The sequence below is a fragment of the Octopus bimaculoides genome, chromosome 12 (genome assembly GCF_001194135.2).
Source record: "Octopus bimaculoides isolate UCB-OBI-ISO-001 chromosome 12, ASM119413v2, whole genome shotgun sequence".
Classification (NCBI taxonomy): domain Eukaryota; kingdom Metazoa; phylum Mollusca; class Cephalopoda; order Octopoda; family Octopodidae; genus Octopus; species Octopus bimaculoides.
Genome location: NC_068992.1, coordinates 66,388,851 through 66,395,512, shown reverse-complemented (window position 1 = coordinate 66,395,512; position 6,662 = coordinate 66,388,851). Strand labels below are relative to the sequence as shown.

Here is a 6,662-nt window from a genome sequence, read left to right as displayed (position 1 = left end):
CTTAACACAAACTTTTAACCCATTTTTTAAACCTAACACAACTCTCAATTCTCATGCATCCTTATTTTTCCAACCATTATATACATGGATTACGATTGAACTTCAAAAGCTCAAAGACAATATAATGTATTGGTATAGTTATTTTTTTATATATTATTTTTTTATATATTATTTTCTTCATTTTGTACTTCTTTGTAAAAAAACATTTTCATTCTCCTTCTTGAAAATTTGCTTCACAATAAAAGCCAGTTAGAAATCTTTATTAAAATAAGCTTCCAGTTTAGCATTCTGCCTTATTCTTCATTTTCCTATTATTTCTCCACGTGCGGTTAACACGACCCCACTATTTACTGACTTATATATAGATATATATATATATATATATATTCCACTATTGCTCCTGATGAGTTGATACTTCCTAAATGGAACATTAGAAACAGAAATCATACAGAGTGTGTGTGTGTGTGTGTGTGTGTATGTGTGTGTGTGTATGTGTGTGTAGGTTTATGAGTATGTCCACATTTGTTACGTTACATCTTTTTATAATTGGTAACTGAGGTTCAGCAAATAGTGAGTGATAAAATAAGTACTACACTGAAGTATTGAAAGCAGTGCTCCTGCCTGGCTGTAATCCAATGACTGAAACCAGTAAAAATAAACAATAAATAAACTTACCAGTTTGTTTACATTACTGTATGTTGTAAAGTGAAAGTTATTTGGCTCAGAACCTGAAAATATAACAAACAAATATATATTAATGGATTAACACAGGTTGATATATAAAGCTACAGAAAACTTCAACAAAACTGACTTGTTACTCTTAGTTTAGTGAAGTGTGTGTGTGTTTGAGAGAGAGAGAGAGGGGGTAGAGAGAGAGAGTTGACCTCAGTAGGATTTGAGCTTAGCATATGAAGAGCTAGAAGAAATGCCACTAAATATTTTTGTCCAATACACACTAACAATTCTTCTGCCAGCTCACCACCACCACCAGTAGTAGTAGTCCACCCTGTTTCAGGCCATAGGCAGTTTGAAAGATCTGTTTTTATCAATACTCCCAGCTTACCTCTATATCCTCCACACTTTAAGATTCAGAATAGTCTGTGATATTTTTCAGGGTCTCCAAGACAGGTGGCAGAGGAAAAAAAGTAAATTAATGACAGACCAGAAACCAACACTGAATGTTTGCAACAGAGAGGATTCTGCTGAGGGTGCCTAAGGCCCAGGTAGTGGTGTTAAACTAGGTAATAGATTCAGTTTACCACCTAAAAATAAGAATGCTTCCTCCAACAGGCTTCAACAAAGTTTCCATTTATCAAATTTCAATGACAAAGCTTTGGTCAATCTGAGATCACAGCAGAGAACATTTGACGTAAGTGCTGCATACTTGGATTGAAAATGAAACCATATAGTTGTGAAGTAAACACCTTAACCACGCAGACATTTATCTATTTGGATTTGTTATAATGATTGTAAGTTATACAGCTCTGAAGTAAACAACTACACAACCATGTCTCTGCCCATTTGGGTCTGTTAAAAGACAGCAAAACCCCAGTATACACTTAAAATTCCACTTCCCTTTATATTTAGAGCTGGAAGTACATGAAAATATGCAAATGACTCAGAAGTTAAGTGGTTCCAGTTTAAGATCTTTTCAAAGAAAAACATGACAAGTTGTAGGGTCATCTTATGTCAAAAGGTAGACTTCATTACAAGGAAATGATAGACTTACACATAGAAAGTGATTTAAAAGTTACAACACCCACCACGATGTTAGAGACTTTGCTATAAACTCCATTCATGACACTCCCAACTAAACAACAGGGATAACAATGTTGAATAGAAATGTATTTACAGATAGCATTCTGCTCCCTGTCTCTATTCCTGCAGAAAGCTGACTGCTCTCAACAAATTAAACCTTCCTTTCTACTCCCATATATCATATGAAAATACTTCAAATAATCTCTTTCTTCCATGACAAAATCTTAGCCAAATTGTGAAATAATTCCCTGACAAACAACAAAACAAAAGAATTTATTCCTTATTCTGTGACTTTAACTACTGCAATAAAATGTTAGATTATTATAATGTGAGATTCTATATTTAGTGTAGAAAGTGGAAAGCAGAAAGGAAGTGAACTAAGACCTGTCTAAGTAAAGTGAGATACTTGCTGTGTTTAATATAACAAGAGAAATAATGTTACAGGCAGATGATAACTAACAGATGTGTTCTCAAGAGCCAAGATTATTTTTAAAACTGCCATGTAAAAAGAAACAGAATGACAACTGAACATCACATGCAAATTTACCAAAATAGAACCATCAGCAATAATAGCAGGTCAAAGTTATTGACCCCTGACTACAGGCTAGTCTTCAGAGAAACCTATCAAGCCATCCATTCTATTTTAGATTTCTATATTAGTAACTACGATCATTTTTCAAATTTCAACAAATCAAAAGTTTGATAGTTGCTCATTTCCCATAACCAAGTTCTCTATAACAAGCTGCAGAATTAAAACATCAAACAAGGCAGCAATGTCAAAAAAGGAAAATTTAGTACAAGCAGATGGCTAATGAGCATTCCATAATATCTTAGAATCATAAAAAAAAAAAAAAAACACTCGGTGGATATGAGTCATGGTGATAACATATTTTGTCCATTTGTCTTAGGTCAATCATTATACTGCAATCTAATCATACCCTTCCCAATACAGACAGAGTAACACTGAAGCTAAGATATAATTTATCTTTCTTCACAACTATTGGAACATGAAGCGCTCCTCACAACTGCAGGTTCAAGGGATGGTTGTGATTTGTAAACAGTTTTGAGTAAGAACCAGCAAGCATGCATACACAATGCACATGTGCACACTGGATTTATAAAACAGAAGAGAAGGATAAAAAAGCAATGTCAGACAAGTTATATGATGGTCTGCATGCCATGTCTGACACCAGCTTTGCTGCAATTTTCTTCTTTTAATAATCTTTTCTACTAAAGGTAGCTAGACATCTGGAGACATGGAAGAGAAGGCTGTCCATCCCACACCTATCAGAATCAGCAAATTCAGTGATTATTGACATCAAACAACAGGAATGTAAGAAAAGTTCAACTTGTAGGGAGGAGCACCTTAGAAATCTCAGACTCTGCAAAGTGTCAACAACAACAACAATAAAAGGGAAGACAATATGTTGCAAGAGGGCAACATGAAGCAGCAATGGAGTAACAAAAATACCTTTGTCATAGATGTTACTATAACAGTTGACCAAGTTGTAGCAGGAAGAAACACAAAAGCTACAGAACAACACACAAAACCAGAACAAGCATGGCCATTCTTATTCTTAATGTCAAGGTCACTAATGAAATGGAACCACTCCAACATACAACAGCTCTTGATCTAAATTCCTCCTTTTCACATGGTTTTTATGACTTGCATCACAGGGGTGGCACCCTCGTTTCTATCCCACTCAATTCTTCCTAACATACAATTCTAAAATTGTATTCATCTAAACAATCCTTTAAACTATTCAATGAATCTGGTTCAATTGCTGTTTCTCATGAAGAATCTGCCAGGAATCTATCCGTACAATTCTCAAAAGATTTCAATATGCTGACAACGATAACATCAAACGTTGATGTATTTCCATGACTATGAATTTGAAATCTATTTTCTTTTCAGGTGTTTCCTCTTTCTCCTCTATTTCTACCCTATTAAAACCAATTGATTATCAAGATTATACAACAGAAATTTTGTTTTTCCAATGTTTTTGAAGTTACCATCTTAATTATAATCTAATAAAATAATTTGACAAAATAATAAAAGAAAAACAGTTCTAAATATTTACTCTCTCTCGTTAATGCCACTGATTTCTCCAGGTTCTTTTCTTTCGTTCTTTTATCAAAAATGTTTCTCCAGTTCATTAATAATTATTTGATGAAAGAGATATGTTGAACACACCCACCAGTACTACTCTCCGTCTCCTACCTTATATTAACGTATATTTTCAATAATTCTCATTGATCTTTTGATACCAATATACAAAAACTCCAGCAAAGCATCCTTCATGCCTTGGAGCCAAACCTAACCTTCAGTGAATACAACCTAAAGAAAATATTGGTCATAATATTAATACATTGGACTCTCACCTACATTACAGCAATATGATTTGATGAAGGGACCCTTACATGGTCACCTGACCTGCTGAAAATAACAACCAAATGTTCATCAAACCACACCCTACCATCTTGAAAATAGGCCACACTAGATAGTGTAATCTGAGGTACATTATGCTTGAAAAAAAAAAAGCCAATACTGTTATGGTCAAAAGGCATCTGATCAGAATCCTGCTCAATTAAGATGACCCGGGGTGAAACAACAATAATATTACTATTATATACTGTTTGCCCAAGGTGCCATGCACTGGGACTAAACCTGAAACCATGTGGTTGGGAAGCAAACTTCAACTGTCCAAACAGCCATACTTACACCTATAGATTAGAACCACCAACCTCTCCATCAACAGCTAAATGCACAAATCAAATATGCAATAGAGCCATAAAGTGGTTGGCATTAGGAATGGCATCCAACCATAGAAACCATGCCAACACTGATAATTGGAGCCTGGTGCAATTCTTCAGCTGGCCAGCTCCTGTCAAACCACCCAACCCATGCCAGTTTGGAAAACGAATGTTAAACCACACTGGCATGGGTTGGACTGTTTGACATGGAGCTGGCTAGCAGGGAGCTGTCCAGACTCCAACTGTGGCATGGATTCTACAGTTGGATGCCCTCCCTAATGCCAACCACAACAGAGGGTGCTGGGTGCTTTTTATGTGCCAGAGTGTGTGTGTGTATTTGTATATATGTATGTATATATGTGTGTATATATATATATATATGTATATATGTGTATATGTTGTGTGTATATATATATATATGTATGTGTGTATATATGTTGTATATATATATATATGTGTGTGTGTGTGTGTGTGTGTATAATATGTGTGTGTGTGTACTCACTCACTCATTCATATACATTATATAAAAATAAAATTAAGAATTTGATTTATCGTTCAACATGATTAGGAATAAAATATTTAGTGCTTTTTGAAAATTTGAAACATTAAATCTAGTGCTCTCTTTAGCAGGAGCTAAAACTTAATATAAATGAACTAATTAATCGTTTAATACATAATGAACACTATTTATTGAAATTGTTGGAATATTTTGTTTTATCTTTTCAGTTTGTAACAGAATGAGCAATATTTTCACCAATTATCTCTTTGACAAAAAACTGTTATGATTGTATTCAATTCTCATTATTGGCGATATAAATGGTTGCTATTAACCGAAATACAAAAATTTAGAAAATAAAACAAATTAATCTTATAACAAGAAAATATTAAATAGTGTTACTTAGATGTTAATACTCTAAGTAGTTCTGATATTTCCTTCAGAGAGAAGTAATCATGTGATTGATACTGCTAACTGCGAAACAGATAACAAACCACAGGAAAGAGAATGGAAGCAAAAGCGGTGGAGGGTAAACAATTTAGAGTTGTGAAACAATACTATTAAATTTGGTTAAAGTTGTAATAGATTACAGACAAAACGCGTGGAGAAGGAAAGATCAAAAGTTAGACAATGAGGCACTGGGAGGGCAAACGTACAAAAGAAAGGTTACAGCATAGCAACAGAGCGCAAAAGAGGACTGGCTTTGGTTTTGTAAGTCTAAAGTCAAATGTCACCAGGAGAGAGCAGGGGAAATGGTGTGTCTAAAGCGGAAGGGTGTAAATTAAGTAATCCATATTTATTCCTTTTACAATTAACATTTAAACAGATTTCCCCCCATCACTCTCCAGTCTGTTTAACGCTGTAATGATGAGTGTGGAAGGAAGAACCAGTAGCATTAAATGGATCCTAATAAAGGGATATCCATCACATTGTGGGTGAGCTTTACTAACAGGACACAACAACCACCGGCTGTAGTGTGAAGATCAAATACTATTGACCACATCTCTATGTAGCAAAAGCTGACATAAATAATGGTTGGTTGATTGGATGCTATCTTTATATCCTATAGAAAGATGGGGAGAGAGAGAGCCTAAGAGAGATAGAGAGAGATTTAACATACAATGAGTAAAACAGTGCTATACACACACACACACACAAAATGGAGGAGGGGGAGGGGGAAATGAGAGTATTTGTGGAAGGAGTTTATACAACTGAGAAATAAGGAGGAGTCATTCTCTGCAGACACAAAATACACCAGCAATTAACATATTTACACATTCGACTCTGCCAGTACATATTATGCATGTCACTGTTTTGTTTTATTTAATCTCAAAACAATAAAGTATACTTTCAAAGCTACTCATCATATGATGGACAATACTCTAGTGTGTGTGTGCGTGTGTAGATATACATATATAGGTGTGTAGATATACATATATATGTGTGTAGATATACATATATATGTGTGTATATATACATATATAGGTGTGTATATATACATATACATGTGTGTAGATATACATATATAGGTGTGTAGATATACATATATAGGTGTGTATATATACATATATATGTGTGTAGATATACATATATAGGTGTGTAGATATACATATATAGGTGTGTATATATACATATATATGTGTGTAGATATACA

At 34.3% G+C, this 6,662-nt stretch overlaps 1 protein-coding gene across 5 annotated transcripts in view; it reads right to left on the bottom strand.

Moving 5' to 3' along the window:
* The window catches only part of LOC106884484 (activated Cdc42 kinase-like), a 244,007-nt gene that overhangs the window by 207,399 nt on the left and 29,946 nt on the right, over positions 1 to 6,662 (bottom strand). For all 5 annotated transcript variants that reach the window (XM_052972235.1, XM_052972233.1, XM_052972237.1 and 2 more), the window contains exon 2: positions 676 to 728. The gene's annotated coding sequence lies outside the window, so the exon portion shown is untranslated. The remainder of the gene's footprint in view (positions 1 to 675; positions 729 to 6,662) is intronic.